This window comes from Pristiophorus japonicus, chromosome 2, assembly GCF_044704955.1.
Source record: "Pristiophorus japonicus isolate sPriJap1 chromosome 2, sPriJap1.hap1, whole genome shotgun sequence".
NCBI lineage: Eukaryota > Metazoa > Chordata > Chondrichthyes > Pristiophoridae > Pristiophorus > Pristiophorus japonicus.
Window position 1 is genome coordinate 210,845,107 of NC_091978.1, and position 15,062 is coordinate 210,860,168.

Here is a 15,062-nt window from a genome sequence, read left to right on the forward strand (position 1 = left end):
CCGGGGACCAAATTGGGCGGGTGAGGCTAGAGTACGGAGAGGGAAACGTGACTACAGGTGATGTGTGAATATTGTTTATAGGTCTCTCTGTTAATGGTTTACTGTTGGAGTGTTGTTTGGGAAAGTTGGGTGGGAGGGTGGGGTTGTTGGGTTGTTTGGGTTGCTCCTGTTGCAGTTGAAATTTTAATTTTGTTTGAGTAATAATTTTTTATTACATTTTACAATTTACAATTGTTGTGCATTTTCTTATAATAATGTAATAACATATTAATGTAAACAATGGCCGACCAGACCGGGCAACATTAACGTAAACACAACCGTTGCTTTGCGATAAACTTAACTGTAACTCTGACTGTTCACAATGAAAGTTCATGCAAAGCTTTCATTTATGAGCTGCTCACACTACACTTTTGCAGCTGCGTAACTCCCATGGGGTTTTTCCAGTCTTGCGAGTGGGAGTGGGTTCATTGCCAGGTTGAATGTCCTCCCCGAGGTGCTCATTGGCCTCCTCCTCCTCCTCCTCCTGCTGTTCCTCGTTATCGACTCAAAACCTTCTTGAGGTGGACCGGCAGACCCATCTGGCAAATGTTGTCCTCTCCTTATAGCCAGGTTACGTAACATGCAGTACCCCACAATAAACTCAGCGACCTGGTCAGGATGGTACTGTAGGCTGCCTCCTGAGTGGTTCAGGCATCTGAAGCGCTGCTTTAGGACTCCAATTGTCTTTTCGACGATGTTGCGTGCAGCAATGTGGCTTTCGTTGTAACGCTTCTCGGCCTCAGTAACGGGGTTACACAGGGGGGTCATGAGCCAGCTGCCAAGGCCATATCCTTTATCCCTCAGCATCCAACCGAGACCTTGAGGCTGATTGGAAAACAGGTCAGAGACAGCACCCTCATGCAGGATGTGTGCATCATGGATGCTGGCTGGAAAAGTAGCATTAACTGCCATGATAATCTGTTTGTGGCCGACAACGAGCTACACATTTAGCGAGTGAAATCCCTTTCGGTTCCGAAACACCTCCGCATTCTGTAAAGGTGATTTCAGGGTGATGTGCATGCAGTCTATTGCTCCCTGCACCTTGGGGAAGTTTGCTATTCTCGAGAACCCCAAAGCCCTCCTGGTTTGTGCCTCCCTGGTCATAGGAAAGTTTATAAAGTCCATCCTGTGAGCGTAAAGGACTTGAGTCACCTGTTGAATGGAACAGTGTGTGGCTGAGAGATATGGCAGATGTCACCAGCTGAAGCCTGAAAGGAGCCCGATGCGTAGAAGGATAGTGCCGCAGTAACCTTTATCTCAAAGTGCAGTGTGGTCCTGATGGTGCTGGCAGGCTGCAGATCCCCCTTGATGAGCTGACAAATCTCATTGATGTCCTCCTTTCGGAAGCGCAACCTCCGAAGGCATGTGTTATCAGACAAGTTCAGGTAAGGTTGCCTTTCCTTGTAAGTTCTTCGGCTGTAAGGTCTCCTCATACGTCCACGCATTACTCTACAACTTCTACGATTGACCCCTTCACTTAACCCTTCACTTAACTCAAGCTCAGATGCCAGCAGTTCTGCACTTACAAGTAATGGCAGAGAAGATGCAGCCCCCATTCTTTTACTGTTTATATAAATGCCTTTTCTTCTACTAAACTGACCTTTCTACGAAAATAAATGAAAATATAATTATAATAAATAATATAAGTTTAAATTTGACTGGATATATCTGTCAAATACACTTATAACTCACAAATTATTAGAGCACTCTTGTTTTTGCAGCCTCCCTCCTTTCCTCCGATATTCAAAATGGCATCAAAATGGCATCTGTAGTGCCGAGCTCTGTGAGTAAAGCCCAGGAAAAGCAACTATTTCCCGGCAATGTTGTCGGCGAGTGATCAGCCCGGTGATGTGCCAGAGATGTGCCGAAAGTTAGACTGGGCCATGTGCGGGCAATCACCTCGGCGATCACCTCGGCGATCAGCTCGGCGATCAGCTCGGCGATGTGAGCCGAAAGTCAGGGGGATAATTTTTCGGCGATGATCCAGCTTGAATTTCCACTTTTTTGTCAAAATGGGCGATGAAAGGCCATTTTGGGCGACATATGGGCAATATATGGGCGATGTGGTGGAAAGTCTAGCTCTAACTTATTGTTAGTTAAAAATTAGACCCCTGTTAATGTGACCCCTCTTGAACCACAGTTAAGTAGTCATTTCTCTTTATTGCTGCTTTATCGGATTATTCTTGGATTATTGTATGCTCCTGATGATGTACTGCAAGAAATCTCATGATGTTTCTTGTTTTGTATTCCTACAGTTCACAGTGCATAATAAAGGATTTGGAATCCGAAGCTCTGATCTTTGGCCATATTTCTTGGTATTGTGGTTGACGCAAGCTGGGGAAATTAGAGTTATTGCTTGCCTCAAGCTACATTCTTACAGAACCCAGTATAATATTAGATATCTAGATACTTAACTTAGGGAGTCCTCGGGTTCTGTGGTTCCACTCCTGCTTTTGAGTTGGCCGTGAGAAGCCGCCTTCCTCCTCTCCACCAAATTCAACTAACACTAAATCTTTCCACTGTGCTTGTGATTCCTTCTGATTGTGATCCACTCTAATTATGATTCATCCAGTTCTGTCTCCAAGCTCTGTGCTCAAGTCTCAAGAATCTTTGCTTTTGATCCCAATTGTGTACCCACCCTACAGTAATTCTGGGGCATGCCAATATCAAAAATAGATCCTGCAAGAAGCGCAGGACCATAATTTAAATACATAACCTGGGATGTGCTCTGCTGACGTTAATGGAACTACCAACACCAATATGATAGGTTGCATACTTACAGCTTGTAATGTGCATGTGCTTTCTGCCCACCATATTAGAAGATTATGAGACCGTGTAGCGCTCGAACAATGGGAGCTGAATTTCTAGGCCAGTATGACAGTTCTTTATGGGGAATAGTTCAAATACCAGAGGACACAATTTTAAAATTAAAAAGTTTGGAATAAAAAGGTAACCAAAGAACCTTTTCATTCTAAGGATAATAAAGCATACAACACTTTCCATATTATATAGAAATACACAAAATCTACAGCACAGAAACAGACTATTTGGCCCAACATTGTTAATACTCCACACAAGCCTCCTCTCACTCTAATTACCTCTTTTCATACTTCCCCATATCTCTTTATTCCCTGCTCCCTCATATATACATCAAGTCCACCCTTAAATATGTTCATACGATCTGATTCAATCAGTCCATTCTCACCACCCGCTTTGTAAAGAAATTCCTCCTAAATTCTTTATTTGTTCTGTTAGTGGCTATCAAATATCGATCTCCTCCTTGTTCCAGACTCACTCAAAAGTGGAAATGATTTTGCCATATCCATCTTATCAAACCCATTATAATTTTACAGATGTCTATTAGGTCTCCATTGAGAGCCAACTCAATTTTTCCTGATAGTTGCATCCTCTCAATTCTGTTAACATCCTTGTAAATGTTTTCTGTAATTTCTCTAGTGCTTCAATATCCTTTCTGTAATATGGAGACCAGAACTACACACGGTACTCAAAGTATGTTCTAACCAAGGTTCTATGGGCTAGAACGTCCACCTTTTTTGCCTGCTTAATGCCCAATTAACGCCCATTTTACCGCTGAAATTATGTATAACGCCCATATATCGTCCATTTTGGCACAAAATGGAAACTGGCTGGCATTTTTCGGAAACTTATCGCAGAGCGTTACTTTCCCCATGTGCTTAATGGCGAGAAAAAATATTACCGCCTGCCCACTTTTTTTGGGCGGAATCAGCAGGATGGGCGAATTCAACGCCCATAATATCGCCCAGCATTACTTTCCGCATGGAATTAACGCTGAGATTCAATATTAACGCCCGCCCACTGTTTTTTGTCGTAAAGAGCATATTTACCGAAAATAGCAGCCATGGAGACCTCATCGTCAATTTCACCACCTCGCACAAATTTCGCCCACAATATCGCTCGCTCAAAAAACCACCAACAAAAAGTGGAACTAACCGGAACGAATCACAGCGTTATGGACGCCATGTTGTACATCACATGCCGCGTCCTTTAAACGGCTGCTGGGCTTCAACCTCTGCGAAGTTCGGATGTACTCTGCAGGTCGTTGGAGTTGATGTGAACATCTCTAAAAACATCTTGACCACACTGTGACCGATTGGAATTGAAGAGGTGTGTTCGTCGGGACATTTCTTGTTTGTGAGCAATTGGTGGAAAACAGAGAGCTACTGCAATGGGGCCTGTCCTTTCTCACCCTCTCTTGGTGACCAAATTCATGCAGCAGACTTGACATTGCCGAAGGAACACTCCACTACATTATATGCCCAATATACGAAGCGACAGACCGATGAGGAGGACCAGATGTTACACAACCCGCAAGTACAAGGAGAAACATTCTTATCTCGACTTGCCCGACACCACCTGCCTTCGGAGACTGTGCTTCCATAAAGAGGTTATCACTGAGGTATGCTAGCTGATAAGGACAGATCTACAGCCTGCCAGCACCATCAGAACTGCACTGTCTGTCGAGGTCAAAGTCACCGCGGCACTATCGTTCTACGCCTCGGGTTCCTTTCAGGCCACAGCTGGCGACATTTGCGGACTTTCTCAGCATGCCGCACATCGTTGCATTAGACATCTCACTGAAGCCCTGTATGCATGCAGGAGGGACTTGACCAGGGAGGCACAGGGTGAGAGAGCGCTAGGATTCTCCAGAATTGCAAATTTTCCCAAGGTGCAGGGAGCAATAGACTGTATGCACATCGCGATGCGGGCACCTTTTCAGGATGCTGAGGTTTTCAGGAACAGCAAGGGATTCCACTCCCTGAATGTTGAGCTGGTTGTCGACCACCAGCAAATTATACTGGCAGTGAATGCTCAATTTCCGGGCAGCATCCATGATGCTCACATCCTGCGTGAGCGCATTGTATCTGACTTGTTTAACAATGAGCCACAAGGTCAATGCTGGATGCTTGGGGACAAAGGATATGGCCTCGCCACTTGGCTGATGACCCCCGCTGCGTGATACCCACACCGAGGCCGAGAGGCGATATAACGAGAACCACAGAGCAACTCGCAATATCATGGAGAAAATCAGTGGAGTGCTGAAGCAGCGCTTTAGATGCCTGGACCACTCAGGAGGCGAGCTCCAATACCACCATGAGCAGGTAGCTCAATTTGTGGTGGTGTGCTCCATGCTACACAATTTGGCTATCAGGAGGGGACAAGAATTGTCTGATGAGTCTGAGAGTCCACCTCACCAGAGAGAGGAAGAGGAGGACAAGGAGGCGGATGCTGACATTGGCCCAGACAATCAGGCTGATGCTGAAGCCATGCCCCCGCCCCCTTGTAGACCGCATGAAAGGGCTTGTGGTGGCATGATAGCTGCAAGAGCCTTACATCAGGAGCTCATCAATGATCGCTTTGCTTGAAAGAACATTGGTGTTATTTATAAGGCTGGGTCATACATCAATGGTGGGCATCACCTTGGTGACAGTTAAAGTTTAAGTTGATTGAAGTTAAGTGTGATTATACTCTTTGATGTTAAGGAATTACCAGCGTGTAATGGTGCAGCTAGCTGAGCCAATGTGCTGCATGGTTTTGTTAAATAAAAAACATTTAAACTGAACATTAGTCTGAAATCATCAGCATTTTTGTACAAACCAATCCTTCCTCCCCACCCCCCCCCCCCCACCCTCCGCCGTTTCTCCTCCCCACCTCTACCCTTTCCCCCTCCCCTCCTGATTCCAAACCAGCTGGCCGAGGAGGTCCTCAGGCGATGCTTCATTGGCGGGGCGGGGGGGGCGGTGACGGCCAAAGCGCTGCTTGGACGGATACGGGAGAGGATGGTCGCAAGGTGGGAATGTGCTCCGAGCCAGAAGCAAGATGTTGCTGCTGGCTCTTGTGTGGTTGGCAACGGGGGTGCAGCACCTTGGGGTGCAGTGCGGTGCTCCGGAACCACTGGGAGTCCTCTGCCATCATTGTTTCTGGCCACCAGCTACAGGGCCTCCTCGATCCCTTCCATGTTATTTCTTATTTGTTGGACAAAAACTCAGTGCCAACTATGTTCTTGGTGCTTAGTAGGCTTTTTGCTGCTGGTGAATCTCCGTCGTTCCTCCCACAACAGCCAAACAAGCACACATCACACCACAGCCACACACGCTTTCCGTGCCTCTGAGCTCCCTCTCTCTCTGTCTCCTCTTCTGCGCATGTCATGATGACCCTTGACCTCCTGAATCGCGGGAATTGAGCATTGCCATGCCATTGCTAAGGACGGCCACACTTTACGGCAGAAGGTCAAAAAAATTTAACGCTACCGCCCATTTCATTTCGTTCGCGGTAACGCCCAATTTCAAAAATGGAGACTAGGTGCTTTGAGAATGTGCGAGGAGCCAGTGATCTGAAAACCCTTTTTTACCACCCAAGCTGGAAATAGCGCCCATTTTTGGGCGATAAGCACAAAAGTGGAGGTTCTAGCCCTATATCAATTTAATATTACCTCCCTGCTTTTGTATTCTATTTTTCTAGAAATCAACCATAGATCTTTGCTTGCATTCTTTACGGCCTCATCAAATTGTGTTGCTAATTTTGACAATTAATGTATTTGTATTCTCAGATCTCTTTGCTCCTCCAGACCAGTTATTTTCTCATCTTCCAAGGAATAACTGGCCTCTTTATTCCTCCTAATAAAATGAATCACTACATACTTGGTTATATTGAATTTAATTTGCCATTTATCCGCCCATTCAGCAAGCCTGTTTATCTTCCTCTATTTTGCTGCAGTCTTCCACGTTATTACAGTTGTGCTACAGAACTAACCGCACCTCTAGCCAAGCTGTTCTAGTACAGCTACAATACTGGCATCTACCCGACAAAGTGGAAAATTGCCCAGGTATATCCTGTCCAAAAAAGCAGGACAAATCCATTCTGGCCAATTACCGTCCCATGAGCCTACTCTCAATCATCAGCAAAGTGATGGAAGTTGTCATTGACAGTGCTCTTAAGCAACACTTATTCACCAATAACCTGCTCACCAATGCTCAGTTTGGGTTCTGTTGAGAACACTCAGCTCCAGAATTCATTACAGCCTTAGTCGAAACATGGACAAAAGAGCTGAATTCTAGAGATGAGGTGAGAGTGACTCTATTGACATCAAGGAACCCTACTAAAATTGAAGTCAATAGTAATAAGGAGGAAAACTCTCCAATGCCTGGAGTTATACCTAGCACAAACGAACATGGTTGTGGTTGTTGGGAGGCCAATCATTCCAGCCCCAGGACATCGCGGCAGGAGTTCCTCAGGGCAGTATCCTAGATCCAACCATCTTCAGCTGCTTCATCAATGACCTTCCCTCCATTATAAGGTCAGAGTGGGGATGTTCACTGATTGCAGTGTTCAGTTCCATTTGCAACTCCTCAGATAATGAAGCAGTCTGTGCCCACATCCAGGAAAACCTGGACAACATTCAGGCTTGGGCTGATAAGCGGCAAGTAACAATCATGCCACACAAGTGCCAGGCAATGACCATCTTCAATAAGAGAGAGTCTAACTGTTATATATGTGGACTTGTATTTACTCTGTACAGCCACCAGAGGGCTCATCCCCTGGAGTCCCAAGGGATCCCATAATCCCTTGGGAGCACAGGTATTTAAGGAGGCTTCACAGGTTGGAGAGGCACTCTTGAGACCTGCAAATAAAAGATTAAGTTCACATTTTACTTTGAGCTCAGTGTTCAGTCTGACTCTTTCTCCATACTTAACAACTGGCGACGAGATACAGATAGCAAATCCAAAGATACAGAGAACAGTAGGCATCCTGGAGAAATTTTCAGAGGGAGATGATTGGGAAACTTGTGTGGAGCAACTTGACCAATAATTCGTGGCCAACGAGCTAGATGGGGAAGAGAGCGCTGCCAAACGAAGGGCGATTCTCCTCACCATCTGTGGGGCACCAACGTATGGCCTCATGAGGAATCTGCTCACTCCAGCGAAACCCACGGAGAAATCGTATGACGATTTGTACACACTGGTCCGAGAGCATTTGAACCCAAAGGAAAGCATTCTGATGGCAAGGTACCGGTTCTACACCTACAAAAGGTCTGAAGGCCAGGAAGTGGCGAGTAATGTCGCCGAGCTATGATGCCTTGCAGGACATTGCGAATTTGAAGGACATTTGCAGAACATGCTCAGAGACTTTTCCGTACTTGGCATTGGCCACGAAACCATACTTCGCAAACTTTTGACTGTAGAGACCCCAACCTTGAGTAAGGCCATAGCGATATCCTAGGCGTTCATTGCCACCAGTGACAATATGAAGCAAATCTCTCAGCACACAAGTGCTGCTACAGGTACTGTGAACAAAGTGATGTTGTTTTCTAATCGTAACGTACAGGGCAGGTCACACATACCTGCAGCTGCAAGTCCGCAAATGACTCAGAGCCCATCATTAAGGGTGACGAATGCAAGGCCATTAACACCTTGTTGGCGCTACGGGGATGATCATCGTTTCCATTCATGCCGATTCAAAGAGTATAATTGCACGGGCTGTGGAACAATGGGACACCTCCAACGAGTGTGCAGACGAGCTGCAAAGCCCATTAAACCTGCAAACCACCATGTTGCAGAGGAGGACAGATCCACAGAGGATCACGACGAACCAGAGCCTCGGATCGATGAGGCAGAGGTACATGGGTGCACACATTCACCACGAATTGTCCCCCGATAATGCTGAATGTTGAACTAAATGGTCTTCCGGTGTCAATGGAGCTGGATATGGGCACGAGCCAGTCCATCATGGGCAAAAAGACTTTTGAAAGGTTGTGGTGCAACAAGGCCTCAAGGCCAGTCTTAACTCCAGTTCGCACGAAACTAAGAACTTACACGAAAGAACTGATTCCTGTAATCGGCAGTGCTACCATAAAGGTCTCCTACGATGGAGCGGTGCACAAGCTACTACTCTGGGTGGTACCGGGTGATGGTCCCACACTGCTCGGCAGGAGCTGGCTGGGAAAGATACGCTGGAAGTAGGACGACGTCCAAGCACTGTCGCCTGCTGACGACACTTCGTGTGCCCAGGTCTTAAACAAATTTCCTTCGCTGTTCGAAGCAGGCATCGGGAAATTCCAAGGAGCAAAAGTGCAGATCGACCTAATTCCGGGGGCGTGACCAATCCATCACAAGGCGAGAGAGGTACCGTACATGATGAGAGAAAGAGTAGAGATCGAGCTCGACTGGCTGCAAAGAGAGGGCATCATTTCACCGATTGAGTTCAGCGAGTGGGCCAGTCCTATTGTCCCAGTCCTCAAGGGAGATGGCACCGTCAGAAGCTGTAATTATCAATCGTTTTTCCCTGCAGGACCAATACACATTACCAAAGACCAATGACCTCTTTGCAACGCTGGCGGGAGGAAAGACATTCACGAAACTGGATCTAACTTCAGCCTACATGACGCAGGAACTGGAGGAATCATCGAAGGCCCTCACCTGCATCAACACGCACGAAGGTCTTTTTGTTTATAACAGATGTCCATTTGGAATCCAATCAGCAGCGGCGATATTCCAGAGAAACATGGAAAGTTTACTGAAGTCGGTCCCGCACACAGTGGTCTTCCAGGGCGACATCTTGGTCACATCGGAACACAGTTGAGCACCTGCAGAACCTGGAGGAGGTTCTTAGTTGACTCAACTGCATGGGGCTCAGGTTAAAACGCTCGAAGTGCGTTTTCCTGGCACCTGAAGTGGAGCTCTTGGGAAGGAGGATTGCGGTGGACAGCATCAGGCCCACCAACATGAAGACAGAGGCAATTGAGAACGCACCGAGGCCACAGAACGTGACGGAGCTGCGGTAGTTTATGGGACTCTTGAACTACTTTGGTAACTTCTTACCAGGTCTCAGCACACTATTAGAACCACTGCATGTCTTACTATGAAAAGGGGGCAAAAGCCAAGAAAATGCCTTTGTAAAAGCGAGAAAATTGTTATGCTCAAACAAATTGCTTGTGTTGTATGATCCATATAAGTGTTTGGTACTAGCATGTGATGTGTCGTCATATGGCGTTGGGTGTGTATTTCAACAAGCTAATGATTTCGGGAAACTGCAAACGGTTGCTTATGCATCCACGAGTCTGTCTAAGGCTGAGAAAGCTTACAGCATGATTGAAAAAGAAGCGTTAGCGTGTGTCTATGGGGTAAAGAAAATGCATCAATACCAGTTTGGGCTAAAATTCGAATTGGAAACTGACCATAAGCCACTTATATCCCTGTTTTCCGAGAGTAAAGGAATAAATATCAACGCATCGGCCCGCATCCAGAGATGAGCGCTCACGTTGCTGTAAAGTCCTGTCCCTCAGTACAGATTCACACGAGGCACATAGTGAAGTCAAGGTCACTCAGGACCTGCACCTTGATTGCACAACTCTCGAATGCCACATTTGCCTGAAACCTGTCCTTATATACCTGTCTGGGACAGGTATCCAGTGTCTCCTGTAAGTGCACCCCTGGTGGTAAGGTAAGCTTGTGGTTACAGGTCATCTATGGTTACAGTCATGTATAGTATGGTAAGATACAGTAATGTACAGTAGTGTGAGATACATGACATCACCCTCCCCCAAGGTCTTATTGTCTTTATAGGTTCAGTCTCTCAGGTGGTCTACGCTCTCACGTGGAGCGTCTTAGTTGTGGTTCAGTTGTTTGCCTTGGTGCCTGTTGTTCTTTCGGGGTGATTGCTGGTATCTCGCCTGGGCTGCCTGTTTTGTTCAGTGTGATTGTTGGTGTCTCGCCTGTGCTGTCTGTTGGGATTGCCCTTTCCTCAGGTTGTTCCCTCTGTCTGTCCACCAGGTGTGGTGTAAGTTCCACATTGTAGTCTGCCTCTGGTTCAGCAGTGTTGTTGGCAAATCTACTTTTGACTTGGTCTACATGCCTCCGGCAGGTTTGGCCATTGTTCATTTGTACCACCAGTAGCCTGTTTCCTTGACCCCTGCTATAGTTTAGCACAAACACTTTGTCCCCTATCTCATTCCACCTCCCCCTCGAATTTCGGTCATGGTACTCGGTTAGCTTACGGTGCTTTGCCTCAACGATTTTATGCAGGTCTGGGAGGATTAACGAGAGTTTGGTCTTTAAGGTCCGTTTCATTAATAGTTGCGTGGGGGGAACTCCAGTCAATGAATGCGGACGAGATCTGTATGTCAGCAGCAGTCGCGAAAGGCGGCCCTGCAGCGTGGGACCTTGGATTTTGAGCATGCCTTGTTTAATGATCTGCACTGCTCGCTCCGCCTGGCTGTTGGAGGCTGGCTTGAACGGTGCCGTCTTAACGTGATTTATGCCGTGGTCACTTATAAAATCTTGGAATTCTGCGCTGGTGAAGCACGGACCATTATCACTGAACAATATGTCAGGAATGCCGTGCGTTGCGAACATGGTTCCAAGGCTCTCCACAGTGGCGGAGGTGGTGCTCGAGTTTAAAATGGCGCATTCGATCCATTTAGAAAATGCATCTACAACTACGAGGAACATTTTGCCCATGAATGGGCCCACATAGTCTCCGTGCACCCGCGGCCACGGTTTGGTGGGCCAGGGCCAGGAGCTTAGGGGGGCCTCCCTGGGGGCATTACTGAGTTGGGCACAAATGGTGCACTGTCGGACGCAGAGCTCCAAGTCCGCATCAATGCCAGGTCACCAGACGTGGGATCTGGCTGTGGCCTTCATGAGAATGATCCCCGGGTGCTCGCGGTGGAGCTCCCGGACAAATGCCTCTCTGCCTCGCAGAGGCATAACTACTCGGCTGCCCCACATCAGGCAATCTGCTTGAAGTGACAGCTCATGCATGCGCCTATGCAAAGGTTTGATCTCCTTGGAGTAGGCATCGCGAGCCTCTGCCCAGTCACCGGTTAGGACACATCTTTTTACAAGCCATCATGGGCGAACCTGTGGACTCAAAGGCATTGATTGCCATGACTATCTTACAGTCCTGTTCGTCAGACCCTTCCGTGGTCGCCAGGGGTAGCCTGCTAAGCGCGTCGGCATAGTTGTCTGTGCCTGGTCTGTGCCTTATGGTGTAATCGTAAGACGCCAGCATGAGTGCCCACCCTTGAATGCGCATCGAGGCGTTGGCATTTATTGCCTTGCTTTCAGATAGTAGGGACGTGAGGGGCTTGTGGTCGGTTTCTAACGCGAACTTAGCCCCGAAAAGGTATTGGTGCATCTTTTTGACACCGTACACGCACGCGAGCGCCTCCTTCTCCACCATTCCGTACCTGCGCTCCGCCCGCGAAAGTGACCTGGAGGCATAAGCTATGGGTTGTAATTTACCCGCACGATTGACATGTTGTAAAACGCACCCGACCCCGTACTCTGACGCACCACATGTAATAACTAGCTTTTTACCTGGATCAAAGAAAGCCAAAACACTGTTGGAACACAGAAGGTTGCATGCCTTATCGAAGGCGAATTCCTGGGCGTCCCCCCAAAACCAATCGCACCCCTTTCTGAGTAGCACGTGGAGAGGCTCCAGCAGCGTGCTTAAGTTCTGCATAAAGTTCCCAAAGTAATTGAGTAGCCCGAGAAAGGCACGCAGTTCTGAGACATTCCGGGGCCTGGGTGCCAGGCGAATTGCTTCTGTTTTGGACTTTGTTGGGCAGATTCCATCAGCGGCAATCCTTCTGCCCAAAAATTCAACCTCAGACGCGAGAAACAGGCACTTGGATTTCTTAACTCTTAGGCCTACCCGATCCAATCGCTTTAGTACTTCCTCCAAATTGCGGAGATGGGAGTCGGTGTCCCTGCCCGTGATAAGTATGTCATCTTGAAATACAACCATCCCCGGGATGGACTTGAGCAGACTCTCCATGTTGCGCTGGAATATTGCAGCTGTCGACCTGATGCCGAATGGGCATCGATTGTACATGAAAAGGCCTCGATGTATGTTGATGGTGATGAGTAGCTTGGACTCCTCGGTCAATTCTTGCATCATATACGCAGATGTGAGATCAAGTTTTGAGAAAAGTTTTCCTCCAGCCAATGTGGCAAATAAGTCCTCCGCTCTGGGCAGCAGGTATTGGTCCTGTAGGGAGACTCTGTTTATGGTAGATTTGTAATCCCCACAGATTCGTACGGATCCATCAGGCTTCATGACTGGGAGGATGGGACTTGCCCAGTCGCTAAATTCCACAGGTGATATAATGCCTTCCCGCAGAAGCCAGTCCAGTTCATGGTCAATCTTTTCCCTCATCACATAGGGCACAGCTCTAGCCTTGTGATGGACTGGTCTAGCATCCTGTGTGATGTAGATTTTGACTTTAGTCCCTTTGAAAGTGCCCACACCTGGCTGAAAGAGATGTTCAAATTGACTTAGAACTGTTGAGCAGGAGGTCCGTTCCTCTGACGACATGGCATGAACATCATTCCATTTCCAGTTTAGTTTTGCGAGCCAGCTTCTCCCCAGCAGTGCTGGGAGATCTCCGGGGACAATCCACAGGGGAAGTCGGTTCACTGTCCCTTTGTGTGTGACGGAGAGCATGGCGCTGCCGAGGACTGGGACGATTTCTTTGGTATAGGTCCTTAGTTTGGTGTCGACCCTTGTGAGTTTTGGTCTGTCTCTTTTGTGCGGCCACAGCTGTTCAAATTGTTGAGCGCTCATGAGAGATTGACTCACTCTCGTATCCAGCTCCATGTTGGCGGGTATCCCGTTGAGTAGGACCCTCATCATTATTGGAGGCATCTTGTTGTAGGAGCAGTGGCCATTGATCGTGTTGACCCGCTGTACATCGATGTCCCGGGTACTGTCCCCACCGTCTTCTGGTCCGCTTTCCGATCCTTCCGATGCGTATATCAGCCGAGCTGCCGTTTTTCTGCGCATGCGGGCCGGATGCCCTGTATAGTCGCAGTTTCTGCAAACAGCATGCTGAAATTGACACCTCCTTGATGAGTGCCTTCCCCTACATCTCCAGCACAGACCGCTTCCATTGTTTCCAAAGAATGAGCTGCGTCCGGCTGATCTCTCTTGAGCATCTTGCAGTTTGTAGTTGATTGCTCGCATTGTGGGTTGATGAGGTGTGAACGGCCGTTCATGTGGCCCTTGATGGCTTCTGGCGCCACTGCCTGCTGTTGAGGGCCTGCTCTCCTGCCTTTGCCTGTCTGTGGAGGTAGCAGCTTGTTTCACGCTGTGAATCCCTTGTTCCGATGTTTCGTTAGTTGTCATACCCGCAGTGTAGATCAACCTCGTTTCTTCTTCTCCTGCCAAGAATGTCTGTGCAACCAGTGCTGCTGCCTCTAGGGTCAAGTTCTTGGTTTCTATGAGCTTTTGGAATATGCCTGCGTGGCCTATTCCTTCAATAAAAAAGTCTCTCAGTACTTCTCTCCTTCGTTCATCGGAGAACTCACATAAGCTAGCCAACCTTCTAAGTTCCGCCACGAAGTCGGGTATGCTCTGGCCCACACAGCGTCTGTAGTTGTAGAACCTGTGTCTGGCCATGTGTAGGCTGCTCGCTGGCTTCAGGTGGTCTCTTACCAGTGTGCTCAATTCTTCAAACGACTTGCTTGCTGGTTTCTCGGGTGCCAGCAGGTCCTTCATTAAAGCGTATGTTTTCGAGCCACAGCTGGTCAAGAGATGGGCTCTTCTCTTGTCTGCCTTGTCGTCGCCTAACCAGTCTTTGGTTACAAAGCTTTGCTGGAGCCTTTCGATAAAGTCCTCCCAATTATCTCCAGCATTGTATTTTTCACCTGAACCGTTCTTCGCCATTCTGTAGATTCTGTAATCCCATAACTCGTCGCCACTGTAAAGTCCCGTCCCCTCAGTACAGATTCACACGAGGCACATAGTGAAGTCAAGGTCACTCAGGACCTGCACCTTTATTGCACAACTCTCGAATGCCACACTTGCCTGAGACCTATCCTTATATACCTGTCTGGGACAGGTATCCAGTGTCTCCTGCAAGTGCACCCCTGGTGGTAAGGTAAGCTTGTGGTTACAGGTCATCTATGGTTACAGTCATGTATAGCATGGTAAGATATAGTTATGTACAGTAGTGTGAGATACATGACAGTTGTCCGCAT